Source organism: Cupressus sempervirens, chromosome 1 (assembly GCF_028749045.1).
Source record: "Cupressus sempervirens isolate cs-2001-9-10 chromosome 1, ASM2874904v1, whole genome shotgun sequence".
Classification (NCBI taxonomy): Eukaryota; Viridiplantae; Streptophyta; class Pinopsida; order Cupressales; family Cupressaceae; genus Cupressus; species Cupressus sempervirens.
In genome coordinates this window covers 46543449-46565612 of record NC_143118.1, presented here as the reverse complement: position 1 = coordinate 46565612, position 22164 = coordinate 46543449, and the positions used below count along the sequence as shown (strand labels likewise).

The 22164-nt window shown below is 34.2% G+C and overlaps 2 pseudogenes; both read right to left on the bottom strand.

The window, feature by feature from the left end:
• Positions 1 to 1831: 1831 nt before the first annotated feature.
• Positions 1832 to 18796, bottom strand: LOC149576098 (UDP-glycosyltransferase 74D1-like; annotated as a pseudogene).
• Positions 18797 to 19675: 879 nt separating this feature from the next.
• LOC149576097 (18.1 kDa class I heat shock protein pseudogene) lies at positions 19676 to 20228 on the bottom strand (annotated as a pseudogene).
• Between the last annotated feature and the right edge of the window lie 1936 nt (positions 20229 to 22164).

The following is a 22164-nucleotide window of genomic DNA, read 5'->3' as shown; positions in this document are numbered from 1 at the left end:
ACTAATACACACTAAGGAGGAGATAGAGTGAAGAGTGAATGTTTATTACAAGTGATCAAATTAAATCAATTTTCCTTAATTAGAGTTAAGTAGATTAGATTGATTCAGCTAAAATGAATCATTAAAAATGCAATGACCATAAAATCATTAAAATACAATGAATTATAGACTCTTTTAAAGATTAAAATCATTATGGTCTATAATATAAAAATTAGCAAATCAAATTGGCTTCAATGGAAATGAATGGCCAATTTGATGATTTTATGATCTATAATCTAAAATTAGCAAAACTTTAACTTCAATAAAAATGAATCACCAATTTAATAAAATCAATATCTAAGGAGGCAATTCATATTTATATTTCAAATTCTAATAGATTAAAGTAGTATACGGGATAATTATTAATGCAAATGGAATAGTAAGCTTGAAAAAATGTTTAATACAATGAAAAGCCTCCCATTCCTAATCCACTTTTAAATAGCAGAACCCAGCACATGGGAACATGGAATTACAAAGCAGTGGAGAAATCACAACCAAACAAATTGGGATTAATATCAAAGGGTCTTAACCAAATGCAATTAACATGTTGTCCATGTATGCACACACAACAACAAGCGGTAGGCTCACACAAAAAAGAGCAACAAATGCTCCCTGCGCATGAATCCAAATCCAAAGTTGATAGTGTTATTTTGCCCCATACGCCTGCCCACATAATGTTTCCAATCTATTTCCGGTTACCATCTATAGAGAGAGGACAAAACGTTGGTATTCCATGCAACAGACTCATGGATTTGAAAAGAAAAATTATTCACTTCTGTGAATACACTTACAATGGGGTCAATATTGTGTACTTACTACTATTATTCATTCTAAATCTGCTTCCAGAACAGTTTTAAAAGAACACAATCGCCTTCTTCATTCTCAAATTGGGTATTTCTACTATTGACTTTATGTCCACGTGAGTACTTTGCATCGTCATTAATACTTCTAAAATTATATAAGGGAGACGACCAGTGGCCGCCCATGTTCCAATGACTCTTATGTCTACTATTATAGATCACTCCCAATTACCGTTCATAACAGGCTCCAATAAATGATAGCACATGTACTAATAACCGATCATACATGTACTAATAAATGATCATTTTTTAGCTTTCTTGGTTGTTGATTGGTCCATTTGTTTAAAAAGTACTTTTTTTCGTGAGCAATTCTTGAGGAGTGAACATAATGGGTTCTAGGCGAATGGTTTAAAATGACACTTTTAGACCAGCTCACCTAGTTCTCTAGAGAGCTTTGTAAATGTGGAAAAGTTGAAAGATTAGTTTAAAGTTCTTTACTGCCCTACAGAAGTTCATCGAAAAATTTGACAACTTTTGACATACAGATTGGAAGTTTTATTTGTCTGAAATTAGCCTAAGTGGCTTTGGGTTGTCTCCCCGGCATATATAAGTCTTTAAAATAAAATTCAAATTACTTGGATCTAATTAATTCATTCATTTATTGACCTATTTTTAATTAATTGAGCAAAGCAAAATGACTTTTGTCCAAAGTACTGATATTTCTCAAAAGTAACTTTGTGTAAAGAAAATGAAAAAAGATGGGCTGATTTTTATGGTACAAAAAGCTGGACGACCCGCCCACACTTGAAAACGACTTTTTTATACGGTACAGAAATTCAATCATTATTAATCCTGTGGGCCTTCAAGATCATGCCAGCTCTCTGCATTGACAATGTGTTGTATACAAACATTCATTGTCTACAACACATCGAAGAAGAATCATCCATATTTGGATGAGATCGATACCCAATTGCTCTGTAGTCTCTGAACAATCATGTGGCTTTGGAAGCGATCTCTTGAACAAAGGCATTCAAGTTACCGTGAGAAGAACCTCCTTCGCTTGCAGTAGATTTCAGCAATTCCTTCCATTTCAAAGCATTGTTTCTCAACTACTTTCCCTCTTCACTTCCCAATTCCATGGCCGCTCTGATACACCTCTCCGTCTCTTCCCTTCCCACACCCCAGCATCTCCCCTCCTCATTCTCACCCCTGTCTTCCAAACATCGCTCACGAACTTTGAGTTAGTCGGCTGGTCCGTCCAAACGCCCAATGTGAGCATTGGGATCCCCAAGCTCAGAGCATCCAAAGTCGAATTCTACTCGCAGTGGCTCATAAATGCCCCCACCTACGGATGGGACAGCACCTCCAGTTGAGCACACCAATCTACCACCAACCCCCTCTCTTTCGTTTCCTCCATGAATCCCTCCGCCAAAACCTCCCCAATGTGATCGTGTCCTGGAGGGGCCCGGATCACCCACAGGAAATTCTTCCCACTCTGCAGAATGCCCAAAGCGAGCTCTTTGAACTGCTCTTCGCTCAGGACCAAGATGCTGCCGAATGAAATGTATAACACCAACATGGCAGCTTTCTTGTTCAGCCATTCCATGCTGTCTGCCGCCTTCCATGGATTCGCACCGACTTGTCTGTCCTCCAAATTGGGATCCTGCAAGAAAGCCCATGGAATGGAAGGGCCGATTGGGAGAAAAGGGAGGGAGTTTGATTTAAGGGAATCGATGATTTCAGACTCTAGATCATACACCGTATTCTCAATTACCCACGAGACATCCTTCACAACGTCCAATTGCCGTAGTTAATACTTTATGAATCCTCTTGTTCCCAAGAATACCGACGGTAAATCGGTCGATCTCAGCTCAAGAATGTGAAAAATTTAACTATTGCAGTCAATTATTAATCTCCTATCATAAACGATTATTAAACTGCTGAAAATAAATTTCCAGCTAATATCAAAAAATAACACAACTGCAACTTCACTTATGTAATACGGAAAGAAATGAACAACACAATATTTTCGGACAAATTGTCACTGGAAAAACCCCTAAGGGAAAACCAGAACTACAAATGAGGAATTATATTAAACTTTAGCAAATCAAGAGATACAATATTCCTTGCCTCTTACTGGCAGAACTTCGACAACCTCCTAATTTATCCCACTGATATTCCCCACTATTATTCTCACGCTAACACTACGCCCTTGCTAACACTGCAAGACTGTTTGCTAACACTGCAAATGTTTATTTAAACTTCATGTTCTCCAAATGCTCCCCTGACCTCCTTTTATACTACTCCTATTGGTAAACCAACGGCGGAGGTCAATTTACAATCGACGGTTGAGATTAAAACAACTTAACAACCCTAACCAAGTCAGTTTCTAGTTGTTTCCAAAAGTGGTCAATTAATTAACAAATATTTGTTTTTAATCTAACCAATTAGTTAGCAAAACAATTACTTGCTAAAAAAAAGCAAATGGACAAACAGTTGTCCAAAGCTAACAAAACTAACACTCCCTCTTAGTGAGGAAGCTATTCTGCAGGACACCTAACTTATCTTTGAAGAAGATAAATTTTGCCTTCCCCAATGCCTTAGTCAGAATGTCTGCTACCTGCTCCTCTGTAGGTATGTACTGTAGTTGAACAACTCCCCTTTGTACACAATCTCTGATGAAGTGATATCTGATCTCTATATGTTTAGACCTATCATGAAACACTGGATTCTCAGACAACTTGATGCAACTCTGATTGTCACAATGTATCACAGTAGTCTCAACCTTCTGACCAAACAAGGCTACTAACAACTTTCAAAGCCATATAGCTTCACATGTTGCCATGCTAGCTGCTATGTATTCTGCTTCTGCTGAACTTAGAGCCACAAACTTCTGCTTCTTGTTGAACCAAGATACAACTCCTGATTCCAAGCTGAAACAACACCCTAAAGTGCTCCTTTTGTCTATTGTACTTCCTGCCCAATCTGCATCAGTATAGCCTATCAACCTGATACCTTCATGTCGAACATATCTGATCCCATACTCGACTATACCATGCAAGTAATGTAGCACATGCTTAGCCGCTATCCAATGCATTCTCTTTGGTTCAACCATAAACTGACTAAGAGAGTTTACTATAAATGCTATATCTGGTCTAGTGTTGACCAAATACATAAGCGAACCAATCAACTGTGTATATAAAGTGGGATCTACATCTTTCTTCTTAGTTGTATCTACCTCCTCCAATTCATGATCATGGGTGTAGACATGGCTTTGCAATCCTCCATCTCAAATTTCTTCAAGATTTCAATGCAATATTTCCCTTGACCAAGAAAAATCTCCCCATCTGTCTGCCACACTTCCATGCCTAGAAAGTAGTGCATAAGTCCTAAATCCTTCATCTTGAACTCTTCTACAAGGTTCCTCTTGCAATCCATTATGAGCCCTAGTGAACCTATAAGAAATAGGTCATCCACATAAAGAACAAGAATGAGAATCTCACCCCCAACCATCAAGTAGTAGAGGTTAGCATCTGCTTCACTCTTCACAAAGCCCATTTTTTGCAAGTATGTATCAATGCGCTCATACCACGCTCTAGGAGCCTGCTTGAGTCCGTACAATGCTTTCTTCAATCTGCACATGTGGGTCTCTTTGCTATGTGCTACAAAGCCTTCTGATTTTTCTATGTATACCTCCTCCTTCAACTCACCATTTAGGAATGCTGTCTTGACATCCATTTGATGGATTTGCCATCCCATTTGTGCTGCAAGTGAGATCATAGCTCATATAGAGTATACCTGGCAACATGAGCAAATGTCTCCTCATAGTCTATTCCCTCCTTCTGAGAGAACCCCTTTGCCACAAACCTCGCCTTGTATTTCTCGATGCTACCATCTGCACCATGCTTTATCTTATAGATCCAGTGTGATCCAACTACAACCCTATCTGTTGGTCTAGGTACTACCTCCCACACATCATTTTGCATTATCGAAGAATATTCTTCAACCATAGCATCTCGCCATACCTGATGTTTTGCACCTTCCTGATAGCTAGAAGGCTCACTATCTACCAACTAACTAACTAATGCCACATAGTCATTGAACTTGGCTGGTTGTCTTTGTTGTCTAGTACTCTTCCTAGGAGCTCCCACAAACTCTTGAGTATCCCTTTGTGTATCTGGAACCACATGGTTACCCCTGCCAACTGTAGAGGATGAAATGTTAACCTCTAAGTCTTCTAGATGAATTTCCTATTGCACCTAGTGCTCCATACTCTGTGAATCTTCACTAACTGAGTCTACACTCGTACTGGTAACTGTACTTGAGCTTTGTTGCTCTTGACTTGGTCTTGGAGCTTCTGTTGGCTACTCACTCTGATCATCTACTGGCAAAACTCTAGATCTCTTGAATGCCTTGTCCTCCATGAACTTGACATCCCGTCTGACAATAATTCTTTTAGTCCCCAGAATGAAAATCTTGTATGCCTTTGAGGTCTCACTATACCCAACAAAGTACCCCCTCTCTGCAGTCTGATCTAACTTTGTACGTGTATCTCCAGGAATATGGCAATATGCCAAACTCTCGAATATCCTGAAGTGACTAACATCTAGCTTCTTCCCTGTGAAAGCCTCCTTTGGTGTCATCTTCCCTAGCACCTTGTGTGGAACTCTATTTTGAATGTAAACTTCTATATTACATGCCTCTACCCATAAGTAACAGGGCATGTCTTGGTCATGTAGCATAGCTCTTGCTGCCTCCGATATAGAATGGTTCTTCCTCTCAGCAACTCCATTCTGCTATGGATTGTAAGGAACAGTCCATTCTCTCTTGATTCCTTCTCTAGTGTAGAACTCATGGAAGACATTTCCTTTGTATTCACGTCCATTGTCTGACCAAAGAACCTTTATCTTCTTTCCTGTCGAGTTCTCCACAAGAGCCTTGAACTCTTGGAATCGACTAAAAATCTCATCCTTAGTCTTCAAGAAGTATATCCAGGTCTTTCTAGAGAAATCATCAATAAAAGTAACATAGTACTCATATCCTCTGAGAGATTTCATCGACATCGGTCCACAAACATCTGAATGTACTAGATCAAGAACACCCTTAGATCTGGTGTCACTCCTCGAAAAAGATGCTTTTGCAAACTTCCCCAACACACATCCCTTACATACATTTTCATGCTCTGTGCTCACCTCTGGAACACCTGTCACTATCTCACGAAGCAATCGAAGTGCTCCATGATGAATATGGCCCATCCTCTTATTCCATAGCTCTCCGAGATCTCTAGGATTACTATTGCTCATAAGTGCCTTAGGAGTATCAAACTGCAATCTATAAAGGTGACCACTCCTAACTCCAATAGTTATGGGTGATTTCCAATCCTTGTGCTTAATCAACACATTTGTCCCTCTAAAGAGTACATTATACCCCCTATCCTAAAGAATAGATATAGAAATCAAATTCATACTTAAGCCTGGCACATATAACACATTATGAAGTGGGATTATCTTTCCATTCTCCCTCTGAAACTGAATAGTCCCTTTTCCAACAGGGTTGAGTTTGGACAAGTTTTCCATAGAAATCTGGATGTTGGTGTCCTCCTCCTTGTAACTGGAGAAGTATTCTCTAACTCCTGTCATATGAAATGATGCCCCACTATCTATATACCAAACACACTGTGAGGTTGAGCTAACCATACAAGCTATGAGTGCAAACTCATCTTCCATTCTATTGGAGAGTTCTTCTGCACTTGCTGAAGTTGCCACCTGCTTCTTACCCTTCTTCTTCTCTGGGCAATCACTGACATAGTGGCCAAACTCGTGACATCCAAAGCACTTGACCTTAGAAAGGTCCTTCTTCTTTTCACTTTGTGAATTTGATCCTTGGCTAGATCCCTTCTTTGCTTTCCCTTTACCCACTAGAGCAACGTTCTCTTGTTCCACCTCATTTTTATGACTCTTGTTGGCCCCATTGACAAGACTTAGTCTAAACTCCTCCTGAGTGAAATCAGCCCATAGTCGATCCTAGCTCGGTAAAGTATCTCGTCCACTGACAACTTGAACAAAGACACTCCATTGTTTAGTAAAACCATTTAGGGCTATTCTCACTAGCTCGTCATCACTAGGGCTATCTCCAACAGCTACTAACTCATCCTTGACAAGTCTGAGCCTGGTGAGGTAACTTGTGATGTCTTCTCCCTAATTCATCCAGGTATTCTTTAGCTTCTCTCTGATAATCAACTTCCTATTGGTGGTAGCATTTTGGTATAGATTTAGAATGGCATCCCACATCTTCTTTTTCATATCTAGCTCTGCGATATGTGGAACAATATGATCCTTGACACCATCAAGGATAATCCTCGTCGCTTTGGAATCATCCTTTCTATATGCTGCAAGCTGGGTTGCATCTGTTGGTACAGGAACAACACTGGTAGCATAATCCTTGATACCATTCTCTTCCAACAATAAAGAAATTCTGGCCTTCCAGACACCAAAATTTGAGGCACCATCCAATCTATCCTGATCTCTCAAACCAACTAAAGCAATAATAAATCTAAAGAGATCAAAATTTCTTTCCTAGGGAAAAACTCTTCTACCCTTAACAATGCTCTGATATCATGCGAAAAATTTAACTATTGCAGTCACTAATTATTAATCTCCTATCATAAACAATTATTAAACTGTTGAAAATAAATTCCCAGCTAATATTGAAAAATAACACAACTGCAACTTCAATTATGTAATACAGAAAGAAATGAACAACTCAATTAACACAATATTTTCAGACAAATTGTCCCTAAAAAATCCCCTAAGGGAAAACTAGAACTACAAATGAGGAATTATATTAAACTTCAACAAATTAAGAGATACAAAATTTCTTGCCTCTTACTAGCAGAACTTCGATAGCCTCCTAATTTATCCCACTGATATTTCCCACTGCTATTCCCATGCTAACACTGTGCCCTTGCTAACACTGCAAGACTGTTTGCTGACACTGCAAACATTTCTCCAAAATTCATGTTCTCCAAATGCCCCCCTGACCTCCTTTTATACTACTCCTATTGGTAAACCAACGATCGAGATTGATTTACAATCGATGGTTGAGATTAAAACAACTTAACAACCCTAACCAAGTCGATTTCTAGTTGTTTCCAAAAGTGGTCAATTAATTAACAAATATTTGTTTTTAATATAACCAATTAGTTAGCAAAATAATTACTTGCTAAAAAATAGCAAATGGACAAACAGCTATCCAAAGCTAACAAAACTAACAAGGTAGCCTCGGGATTGCCACGATTTTAGGCATTTTTCTGCAATCCCATCCTTATGCTAAAAAAAAAAGCCATCAATCACAAAATTAGATTTTGGGGATTAAAATATACAATCAGAGATAAACAAGCTAAGGATACAAGCTTTAAGTAGTTTGAAAAATAAACAGAGTGAAAGAGAGCAATAGTGTCAAAATTTGACTGTTTTGAAAGTGGTGATAAATGGTGAAAACAACAGCGGACTGCGTCTAGAACAAGACCTGAGGGATGCCCAGTTTATTCACAACATCTCGAACCCATGGAAAGAACAAATTGTAAATTATGTAGGAGACCGAAGGCTAATTGTCCCCCATGAGGGCATTGAGTCAGCGGATCAGGTGTTCAAGTCCTGAGCTGTCCATGTTGTCTAGCATGTGCTTGAACACTACTGGATTTATGTTCGAGTCTAGAGTGGGGTCATCTTCTAGAAGGCCGTCTAGAATGCATTCAAAGCGTATGTCCAGCTTCAGGCGCTTCAGAGACTCACTGGCCTGAATGACTTTGCAGTGATTGTAATTGAATGTGACGAACGTAATGAGCAAATTGCTTGTGGAGGCTAGATTCTTTGAGAACTGGAGCATGGGATTCATGTGGCCCGTTGTTGGGTATGAAATCACAACTATGTGACCACCCTTCTTTGTATCATTCCCTCCATTACAACTATTCATATTATAATCTTTATCTTTTCTTCGACCAGGAAATAGCTGGTATTCACAGGCAGAAGTCGAATCTAATGAGCTCCTACTCTGTACCAAAGAAGAGATATTTATTGCACCTCCTTGTACTTTCACACACACATGAATTTGAACCATAGATAGTAGCCACCATATATGTGACAATTTTGAACATCTATTTGATTAAGACAAAAAAACTGCAATATATCTTTTTTGTTATGACAAAATTAGGATATTTGTATTGCATGATGACATGGATGATAAATAATCTTGCGTAGGGGGCGGCTTATGCCAAACAACCCAACTTGGGTGTGGGCATGCCTTTAAATGACTTCATCCTCTTACAATGTTTCTCAAACAATGTTTCCTTTATTTAATTAGTAGCACTTGCACTAGAAATAGGTGCAAGGGGTATGCCGATAGGTTTTGTTACAAAAGAAAAAATTAAGAGATGTAAAATTAATGTACAGATTTCAAATTGATAACATATAATTGAATTTGTTTATAGAATAATGGCATATACACATCACTAATCTTTTTAGAGGTTCAAACATTGTACAACATTCGAATTCAAGAGTTGATTTGAATAGTACATTTTTTGAAATATTTTTTGAGCTATAAATAGATTTAAATGAAAAATTTGTAATATCATGCAATTAGTCATGTGAGGGTTTTTTCTTTACAAATTCATTGCATATAATTGCACTATTCCTCAGCTGTTGTAATGCCCCATCAAGGGATCCAAAGAATTAACCTAAAATTTCACTAAGTTTGCCAAACATTTTTTTTTTTTAAACATGAAAGTAAACATAACAAGTTACATTCTTCATGGATCCCTTAATTTTGTATCACATCTAACATAACTAATTATCCAACATCACATCCTTATGAAGTAACAATGATACATCCAACATTCTTAAACCATATACGAGTGTCCTTCTTAGTAGTTACCTTATAGATTGCTCAATCATCCACTGTACATGTCACATGGTATGAAAGCTTGAAAGATTATAAATCCGTGTAAATAAACTACATCATCATCCAATATTAATCCATGATGAAATAACATAATGAAACCACATGTCATACATGATACATCATCACAAAAGATATAAACATCCATCATAAAAGATAACCATATATCACAAACATAAATAACTAAGTGCACAGTTCCTCCCAACCGTAAATAACATCATTACACAATCGTGGATCCTAGTCATCCCTCTGTGCATAACATCCCAAAGCACCGAAGAGATCATCAATATTAACATAGTAGGAATGTCACTCCTAAAACATCCTACATCATATGCAAAAAGTAATCTAACATGCAAGTAAAGCATAAGATAACATTATCTAACATATACAAATCATCAATGTGAGGATACTTGTCCACCATCATAATCTATGAAGAAAGATGCCAACAATGAATATATCAGCCATGGTGTCTCAGACAGATCTCAAATGATAAGAGTGATAAATACTACCACACGATCGCGTGGAACCTAAGTGGTCCACTCCCACCGTGCTAAGGAGATAATCTCAAGTCCCAAATCAAAACTAAAAATATCAAATCACATAACACAAGTACTCTCTAAGTCCAGGAATCCTAAAAGTATACTAACTCAAAGGTTCCAATCACAAAACCGACATCTAATCCCAAAGGCACACAATGAAATGTAGGAACCTACTATGCAAGCAGGAAAGTGTCATCACATATATCATGTAGAAGTTACCTTGGTAGTTAACTAAAATTCACAGGTCCCTACTGATCCTCATGCAGCCACTAGTATCCTTTCATACTGACAAGGCATACTATGGAATGCAAGGTCACAACCAAGCGTTCTCTCTACTCCCATCCTAGTCTATACTAGCCCTCGAGGCATGGGCGAGAACCAAAATAATTATCTTTTTAGGTTCATTTAATCTCCATTTAGTGTAAATGTTATCACTTATTAACAAAACTTACAATGAGTTACCCTGGCAGCCACTTAGGGCCCTGGCCCCCATTGCAAGCCACTTCCCGACACTACAAGTAGATAACCTACCCTAAGCTCATGGAATCATAAATCTCAAAATCACAAAAGATAATCCATAATAAGAACATCAAATATGCACAATAAAGCATCAAATCTCCATGAGCAAGCATCCATAGAAAATCATGACCACAATAGCTCTCTATTGACAACTGAAGCATCACTGACAATCAAAAGTATCCATTGGTTCTCAATAGCCAAAATATATCTCAAAATCATATTGATCGAAGACTCCAAAATGGTCAAGTCAAAACATGTCACAACATGACATCATCAAGAAATAAATCAACACTTCAGTCCCATCATGGCAATTGGAAAATATCCCAAGGATAACTGATCGGTGACTCAAAAATGGTTAAGTCAAGTGTCTTAGATATATATAACTCAGCTTCACTCAAGAAGACTGATAAGCAATAACAATCAATAAATACAAACATGTCATAGAGAATTCCATCACATAACCATGGTTGGGTTTATAAAGATCGAGACCAAATAAGATCAACATGCCATCACATCTCATAACCCCTGAGCCTCTGGTAACAACCTAAGACTGGTCAACACTAGTCAACCCAAAAACCCAAAACAAGAAGCATAAAATATACACAATGCAAACACAGGTTTTGGTTTTGAATTAAGTGTAGAGGTTTCCAGTTTTTGTTTTCAAGTATACTAAGAGTAATCATTTGACCTACAAGTCAACCCGTTTGTTTCCCCGATAGCATTATCCTTCCATTATTAAAAATTACATTCTAAGAATAACTGAAGGATAGATATTTACTCATTAATTAAAATTTTCTCTTTATTTAACTATGATCCATATTCTAATTGATTAACTCTTCTTCAATGTTACTTCAAACTTTCAACATAAATCAAGGCTCATTATTCGTTATATTATAAGAGACCCAGTTACTAGTCTTCGAATAAGTGTTTATTAAAATGATCAATTAAATCAATCAATTAACATAGGTACACAATCCATGACCTTTTAACATTCTAATAGTTCTCAATTAAAAATTAATTAAATATTACTAAAATTTGAATCTTTTAATTTAATCGTTATCATCATTGACAGCCATTATAGTATCTAAAGTCATTATTCAAGTCATTAGAATAAGACTCATCTACTTCGATATAAATACTTTACAACTTCGCTAGAGGAATCGATATTAGCATATCAATTAAAACTTTATTACATATCTTAATTATTAATTAAACTTAATTAACTCTAATTAATTAATTTAATCAATAATTACATAACCATACCAAGAACCCAATAAATATCAATTGATTAATAACTAACTATAATTTGTACGTCAAAAGTCAACCATAATCCAATACACAAATATTCATATTCATAGTTCAATAATAATAACTTGTTAACATTTAATAACAAGCTATATTGGGAATCTTATTAATAAATCTATAATGACCACATTCATCATTCTTTTATGAATACTAATGTCTCCTTAATTAATCCATATTATCGATAATCATTAAGACCATTATACTATTATTTATTAATAATTTGCTACACCCAACAAACATTAATAAATAATAAACTATAATTAATCAATCTAGAGAAACCTTACATAAACTTCATTAGTTAATATCTAACTAACTCTTAACACCATTCAGGTGCATCAATAATTTACATAACGAATTAATAATAACATAATAATTCAAATCATAGCATTGTTATAATATAACAATGACTACCTATCAATCCAATATCATTAAAATTTAAGTCTCTTAATTTTAAATCATTTTCATAATATAAAATTACTATCTCTAAATTATTTAATATATATTAAATAGTATTTAATATACATTAAATAAATATAAAAAGTCCACTATATAAACTATATTAAAATCTCTTCTCTATTAATAATATTTGACAAATTATTATTAATCATTTATCATTTATCATTTTCAATAAGTCAATTGAGAACCCCAAAATAATGGATAACTTAAACATTTAAAACTCATTCTATTATCACTTATTAGAAATTTTCTTGTCTTGATTAATTACTTAAATAAACTTTTTTTGTTAGTTATATATATATATATATATATATATATATATGTATGTATGTATGTATGTATGTATGTATGTATGTATGTATGTATGTATGTATGTATGTATGTATAATCATATATTAAAATCGAATGTTCCACCCAACAGCGATATTTATTTATACTGCGGCCTTCAAAAACCATGAGACCACATATGGGTCGTCAACCTTTTAAAAAGGGTACCCATACCTTTTAAGCCATGCAGCCTCCTGACAAGGTACCACAGGCTTTATTACATAGGCCGTGCGGCCCCCTGCATTAGCAGGTCCGCCGACATTTCAATGTGGATGTGGGGTGCGGTGGGTATAAACCCCACCCGCCCCTATGTTATATGTATTTTTTTTTAAACACATTTTTAAATAACGTTTTCAAATAATGCTTTCATGCGATATGAAATTTATAAATCTCCATTGCGATTTTATGCAAATATATACATATATGTATATATGTATATATTTATGTGTATATACGTATATGTATGTATATATATATATGTATATATATATATATGTATGTATATATATATATGTATGTATATATATATATATATGTATGTATATATATATATATATATGTATGTATGTATATATATATATGTATGTATGTATATATATATGTATGTATATATATATATATATATATATATATATATATATATATATATATATATATATATATACAAAATTTGTTATCAATTATTATTACATTTTCTATATATATATATATATGCAAATTTTACAAAAGAGAACATATACTTAGATTTAAACAAAAAGGGCTTTTCTAATTAAGAATTTTCTCTTTAAAATATTTGTTTTCTAAACATACCCACTAATCTATCTAATAGGTTTAACTATAAATTTTGAAACCATTTTTAAATCCATTTCTCAATTCGATTCTAATTCGAACCCAAACCCGATTTAGAACTAATTTCTTTTCTAAATTGAAGCTACGGTTTTCTATTGTTTTCTTCACATTCAAATAAAAATTAACATATATATCTAGATTCTAATTTCAAGATTGAAGATTCAATCACAGAGAATATTCAGACACATATAACAGTCACGAAGAAGACATGAAGAGAAAGAGTGCAAATAGAATATGCGAAAATTACGAGTGCAACTGGACACTAATGCTAATTTGCCATGCCTCAAAAGTCCATAAAAAAATCCCTTCCTTCTCCAACAATTCACAATTCCTCCAAGATCCAAGCCAACCGAAACCTCCAAGTGACTAAAAGGGCTTGAAGAAGCATAGGAGCATGTAGGAACAAATGAGCATGTAGAAGCAGATGAGCTTCTCAAATGCATGTAAGCTTTGAAGCTTGTCTAAGCACACTAGGAGAGCCTCTATTTAAAGGCCTCTAAGATGCATCTAGAATGTCTCTAGAAACAACTAGAAGATAAGCATGACAACTAAGCATGAGTCTACTCCAACCTTCTAGACGAGTCATAAGGTTGTAGACACCATGTGCTCAAATAATATGTTAACTCCTAAGTGTAGACAACTTGTGCATACTTAGAGTGCAAACTCCTGTGTTGTCTACATGACAACTCTCGAGAATTCGCAAACTCCTAAATATTAAAATAATGCATATAATTAATATAATATTTACTTTACTCTTTTCAATATAATTTATTTATTATTTTTAAATCTCATGCACTAACTTTAATAATTCCACTTGTTTTTATCTTAATATATTTATATTTTAATCTCATCCACACATCATGCAACTTATAATCTTTTAATAATTTTAATATCTTTTCCACTTTTACATTTATTTTTGAAACTTTAGATGCCGAAATATTTATTAATTTAAATAAATATTATCACATTCCAACTTTAAAATTATAACTTTTATCTTCAAATTTAATTATTTTATTAAATTAATTTCTTAATTAATTAAATAAAATAAATATTAAAATACCATATTAATTTTCCATTAAATTAAAACATTAATTAAATCTTTTAATTAGGCTTAATTAATAGAAAATACTTCAAAGACTCACAAGGTAAAATACGAAAACCCATCATAGTCAAAATACATACAAAATCAAACCAAGGGTTAATATCACAAATTACGTCATCCAATGTATTCGGAGGGTACTCAACTCAAATACTTGTCCTAATTTTCAATTAGGACAAATGGCTTAAAGGGTTTGGATTTGGACTTGAGAATTTATCTCCCCTCTTTTACCATTGAGATAATACGATAGGGTACGCTCATCCTAGCAATTCAGAGAAGTCGATACCCGATACCTACAACCTGCATAAAAATCATGCATGTACATACACAATATATACTAAGCTAAACAGGCAATGGTAGGAAGTGGTGCATCATGTAGATTCCGACTAGTAGGTGACTATGACTCCCTTCCTTAACAACATCAGAAATGCCATACAGAAAGGAACAAACACGCACACCATACACATGCAAGTATGGGGTAAGTATCCATAAGAAAACACATGTGATAATAAACCATCCAATCTAATCATCATCAATAAATGAAAGCAATGCAATAATCATCATGCATATATGAAATGTAGAGTCTAAGTGTTCTTATCACATATCAACTGAATCCATAGCACATTATCTAATAGTCTCAAAACTATGCTACTAACCATCAACATAAAACTAGCCCTAGAAGACTTCGGCAATGATAACTAAAAATGCGACCTAGGGGCAAGCACTACAGCTATAGCCACTCCATCTCATACAAACTCTTTCGCTTCACACTTTTCCTCATCAATTGCTAACTTAATAAGAATTATACGAACCTCAATAAATTCCATTTTCATCTTGTATCCGACATAATCCTATATAAAATAGTTTAGGATTAGAGATTCCATGTGGAATGAAGATTTGTTGATTCATAAAAATAACATACCTTTATCATCCCTTTTGAATTTCAATGAAAAATTCTCTTAGAATAATTGTATAATACTAGATTTCTTTTCTACCACCAACTGAATTATGTAGATGGAAATGAATTCTCCTTATGATTGTTTGATTAGAATGATTAAATTAAAATTGTAAAATATAAAGTCATGGACATGTTATGCAAACTTGTGTTTAGTGGTACCTAAGCGAGAGGGTGATCATGCTTGAGATGGAATAAAATTTCAAAATGGCATCCAACATCATTCAACCATGTCAAATGGTTGAAGAACATTATTTTGACCAACGTATTAAAAATAAAATGTTAAAAAATTTATTTAAATGCCCACATATCCAGAGTTATGCAAAATTTTGTCAAACTATTTCATTTATAAACAAGAGACACAATGCAACATAGTTGCTAGTTAAAGCAAGCATTTTTAAAGTAGAAATGAAGATAAAGAGGGTAAAAAATCAGTACAATAAATAGTTGTGGAGAGAAGTGGGAAGAAAAATAGTGAATGGGATGAAGGGATCAAGAATCTTCAAATAAGATATGAATACAATGAAGAAGATAAATATAGAGATGAATACAAACACCTAAACATAAGAGTATGAGAGATAGGTAAATTGTAAAATTTTAGGAGTGTTGGTTTTCCATTGGTAGCTTGATCTTGTAGCATTCTGACCTATTAGTTGACAAAGTTGGAAAATGCCAGGACATTTGATGTTGGAAATGATCTTGGTGTGCAACAAGTGTGTAAAAAATTGGTGAAAAGTCAATAAAACAAAAAAAAGGTCTTTTTCACATGCATTTATGTAGTAAATGAGGATGAGGTTAATCAATAGTTCATTGAGAAAAGGATTTTTTTAACTAGCAAATGTTCTAATGGACAAGTGATAGCTTCAAAGGAAATATGCATCAATTTTCATGAATGCTTGAAATAAAACCTTTGAATTGTCACCAACATGCTTGTTTTATGTCTACAATGGAGAAAGGGATAAATAAGGAGTGAAGGGGTAGAGAAGAGTTGGGGTGGATGAGGGGGGGAGGGGGGTGTGGGGCAAGGTCCATTAGAGGGGGTAAGAAAGACAGAGAGAAGGGGAGATGTCTAGAGATAAAGAAGAGAGGAAGTTAAAATTAGATGGGAAGATAGTAGGAGATTGATAAAGAAGAAGAGATAAAGAGACATTAAACATTAAATATATATAAATATGTAAAAAGTAATTTCTATATTTATGAATGAAAAACATATATATTTATATCAAACATTATAATAATAACAAATGTAAACAATGTAAAGATAATCTAATGTCAATATGTACATCCCAGATAGAGTAGAGTGCATGTCTTCCACGTTTTTTTAACACAACTATGGAAAATGTGTTTCACCACACAAATGCACATATAGTTGACCCACTTTATGATTGTTATTGGCACATTTTAATTATATAAATCTAATGGACAAGTGATAGCTTCAAAAGAAATATGCATCAATTTTCATGAATGTTTAAAATAAAAACTTTGAATTATCACCAACATGCTTGTTTTATGTCTACAATGGAGAAAGGGATAAATAAGGAGAGAAGGGGTAGAGAAGAGTGGGGGTGGGTGAGGGGAGGGTGTGGGGCTATGGAAAATGTGTTTCGCCACACAAATACACATATAGTTGACCCATTTTATGATTAACACTAGCACATTTTAATTATATAAAAATTTGCACCTTCTAAATAATATTATATTAACATTTTTATATTTAAAATACTATATTCAAAATAAATATAGTGAAGAAAAATAATTATTATTACATAAAGTAAATGTAATTAAAATGGTAACATTCGAAAAATACATTTGAGAGTTTTAGGCGATAGTTTCCTACTTAGGATAAATTTTTACACAATTCTATTAAAAAAGATATTCATCAACTATTACAGACTGTGTAGAACTTAAAAACTCGAATGCTAAAATTTTTCAGCAGCCAAACAGGTATATCATTTTGTGATATTGCTATCAGGATTTAACTATGTGATTTCAAGTCAAACTCATTGACCCATGTTTCATGAGTAGTGATTGAACATGAATCCATCTCTCATGAGAATAAATGGAACACTTAGCACTCATTGGATCTAGGTGATGCTCATTGGGGTGAAGCACCAGGACTTCCTGGGAGGTCACCCATCCCAGTACTACTCTAGCCTAAGTGCACTTAACTACGAAGTTTTCTCCATGGTTAAACCCAAAGCTTGCAACCCCATTTGCAAAACCTTCACCAAGTTTTGTGCCTTATGAACCATTCATTAGAAAGACCCTTAGGCTCATCAATTGATAAGTAGAAGATAATTTCTACAGCAAGTCAAACTGTGATATTGCTATCAGGATTTAACTGTGTGATTTCGAGTCAAATTAGCAGTGACAATTTTGAAGAGATGGACAGTCTTGTCAAGGACCATCCTCTTTTAGTATTGACCACATGAGTAACTAAACTTCTTGATAGAATTCATAATTATGTACATTATGCAATTAGAGCTTCTGTGGTATAACATTAGTTAGATATTTTTTAATACTAATGCTAATCAGTTTGATGACTGTTTTTCAAGTTTATTATATGTATGTGTACTGTCAATAAATACCAACTGAAACATACCAATGCCAAAATAAGAAAACCACTAGACCGATTATCAACGGCTCCAAATTCAACTTGATTTTCGAGCATCCTCTCGTAGGGCATTTTAATGTCAGTTGGCCTTGTAGTCATGTACAAAACACACTTTGTTGTCTGATCCAAAACCACCATAGTTTCTGGCAGGCTATCGACTTTCGGCTTCAAACGGAATGTAAAATGCACACCATCAACTTCAACTTTTTGCACTTGATTATTGCTAATCCTACTCAAAAACTTGCTAGAAGGAACACTAACATGGCTAGTCAAAACCCTAGAGTTTGATCTCAACAATGAAAAAGTAGGACGCAAAACCACGCCCAATTCCAAACACATCATTCTAATTTCTCGCACCTGACTTTGTAGGGTTTCCTTACAATCCCACTTGTAGTTTCTCCACCCTCATCCTCTACTTTTCTTTTTCGAAGAGGACTAGCTACTAGTACCGCTAGTTTCATTAATACTGCTTAAAATATTATATAGGATAAAAATAGTATTTATAATTTTTAACAAAATAATAATTAAATATCATTTTAATGGATTCAAAAAAATTGATGCTTTCCATTTATATACCTTGTCTAATTCACCACTTTAGAGAGGTGTTAGATGTCTATATTTTCATTTTTACTTTGTTCTTAACTTGAGTCATCTACCCCCCTCTTAGATAAGAGGCTCACAATTTACCATTATGTTGTAGGCTCTTGCCTATGTTCTAGAAGTCATATTTTAATATTATTTTTTGATTTAAAAAATAGCAAGAAAACTAATATTCTAATATTATTATTTAATAATATTAATTATGGAATTATAATTAATCAATCAAAATGAACAAATAATTAATTATCTTTTATAAATTTATTAAAACTGTATTAGAATTAACTTAGAAAAAAATTAGAAAATTATATCTATGATTCTTTTTATAGAACCATGTTTATCTCATTTAAATAATTATAAAAAAAAAAAAAATCAAAGTGAAAACCAAATGAGCTTGTGCACAAGGTGATTAAACTTAGACAAAGAACGATGTGTTTGGATGATTAAAATAATTTTTTCCCCTCCCTTTCACTTTCTCCCTCAGTGGCTTATAAACATTGACACTTCTAAACAAAGCCTGAATTTACAGGTTACAAACCACTTGTTTTTCATTTTGCTGAATTAACAGTATTACATATAGACACTTTTTACCCTTTTATAAATCCATCCAATTCTCATCTATCAACTAGATATCTCGATGGATTTAACGTATCCCTTCGGCTCTGGCTATTTTTGCACAATCATAGTCAGCATTCCATTTTCTATGGCAACTTTCACATCTTCCAGCTTTGCATTATCAGGCAGCCAAAATCGTAGCAAAAATTTACTGCCTGAGTGCTCCACTCGGTGATATTTTTCTTTCTTTTGCTTCAGTTCTTTATTGCATTCTCCACTAATCTGTAGGATCCGCCCATCCTCAACTTCTATTTTCATAGACCTGACAAAAAACAACAAATTCAAACCCTATCAGATCAATAACTATAAAGGAACAAGGAAATTGCAACATAAAATAGACCTAGAATAATTACTTTCCTGGCATATCGACCTTGAAAATGTGCGCATCTGGAGTCTCCTTCCAATCAATTTGTGTATTTGTAATGGTTGTTGTTTCCCTTGCAAATTTTGAAGGAGGAAAATCCCTGCTAATTGAATTAAAAGCTCCAAATGAATCCCACACATAAAGAGCAAATGGTAGTTGTAGTTTAGTGGAGATGGCAAATAATATTGTATACATGAGCAATCAATGGTGAGTGGAAAATTTTGAATGGTGAATTATAGTTAGTGCTTTCTACTACCCGTCCATATTGGAAAAGAGAGACTATAGTGCCATGTTGGAATCTTAGTGGAAAACAAACCAATGAAGCAAAAAATGCTACATGTGTATAGAAATCATTTAATGTGAAAATCATTTGGCTAGCACAAGACAACTTTCAACTGGTTGTTGCTAGCATGAGACAACTTCTGGTTGGAGTGAACTCCAATGAGAAAGCCTATCAGCTAATAATAAAGCTCAAGTCAAAAAACTTAAAAGGTATAAAATCTTGCAGATTTATTTAATCTTTCTAAAAAAGGAAAAAAAAATGTGAGATCAAAACAAAATATAACCTCTAGATTTTGTGAATGGAAGAGAAGGGGCATTGCAAGGTGAAAGACCCCTTCGCAACAACTGATGGCCACATCAAAGCTACAATATTCGCTCAAATCTACCTTGAAAAGCCTAAGCCTTTCTTTAGCTTTAGGGAGTGAAAGCAGATGACTAGCCTTTGGCACATTATCTATTTACAAAAATGAATTGAAATTTTTCAAAATTTAGGTGTAAAGATCACTTCCGGAGCTCAAAAGAAAAAAAAAATCCAAAATTTAGGTGCAAAGATCACTTTCGAAACTCAAAAGAATTAAATTTTTTTAAAATTTAAGTGCAAAGATTGCTTCCAGAGCTCGAATTCAACAGTTTCCATTAAAACACCAAAAGACAGAGGAAATTTTTGTTCTCACTATCCTTAGTGAACAATAGGGCATAATGAAATACTTGGATCTCTGATTGTTGCATGAACTATGTGGCCATTTTGGAGGAGGCGCTTGACCAACCATGAACTGATGTAGCCTGATGCACCTGTCACACATAATTTCTTGCCCATGCTCTACCCTAAATGTCAGGGTTAAAATCCTCCAGGTACATAGAGAAGATATGAGGGAAAGAGAAATCAATCCGTGCATGTTCCATCTCCTTACACAGAATCTGAAAGTCTTCAGATTTCAATTCAGGTTGTGGAAATCTAAAAAAATTAGTTGCTAATTGATCCCTAAAAGAAACAATTCTATGAACAGAAAGGAAATTCTACACCACCTAGTTCTCACCAAATACGAGTTAGTGCTTTCTGTTACCCATCCGTATTGGAAAAGAGAGACTATAGTGCCATGTCAGAATTTCAGTGGAAAACAAACCAATAAAGCAAAACCTGCTATGTTCGTACAAAAAATCTTTAATGTGAAAATCATTTGGCCGGTGTAAGACAACTTCTGACTAGTTATTTCTAGCATGAGACAACTTCTAGTTAGAGTGAACTCTAATGGAAAAGCCTATTGGCTAATTACATATTCCAGTGCACTTCTATTGGTGTCTTAGACAATTATTTCTCTATATTCTATATTAGGTATTTGACCTTCCAATTTACACACCTAAAACATGCTAAGACACATGCTATACCTCATAGGTATCATGTAAGAATAAAAGATGATCACGATAAGTATTTTTGGCAGAAGATATTGACTCCATCATCAGACGTCTTTGTCTCTTTTTGAGTTTCCATTTATAATACATGTGTACTTCTGATTTCTTTTGATAATTAAATGATAAGGATTTAAAAAATCACATTGTTTGAAAACTAATGAATAATATATGTTTTAATTAATTAATTCATTTGCACATAATTTACATTCTAAGAATCAATTATAAACTATGTTCTTAAATATCAAATATTATTGTTTAATTATCTCTTAATGCATAGGCGAATATAATTAAGAATTTGATGTTGCATATAATGGTGTGATGTGTTGAAGTTTAAAATTCTCTATATTCTAGCATTGCAAGCAACAATAGGCATGCAAGGTTCAAAACTAGTTATAAGCAAGAATGAGGAAAATCAAGTGATTCTTAGCCATATAAATTG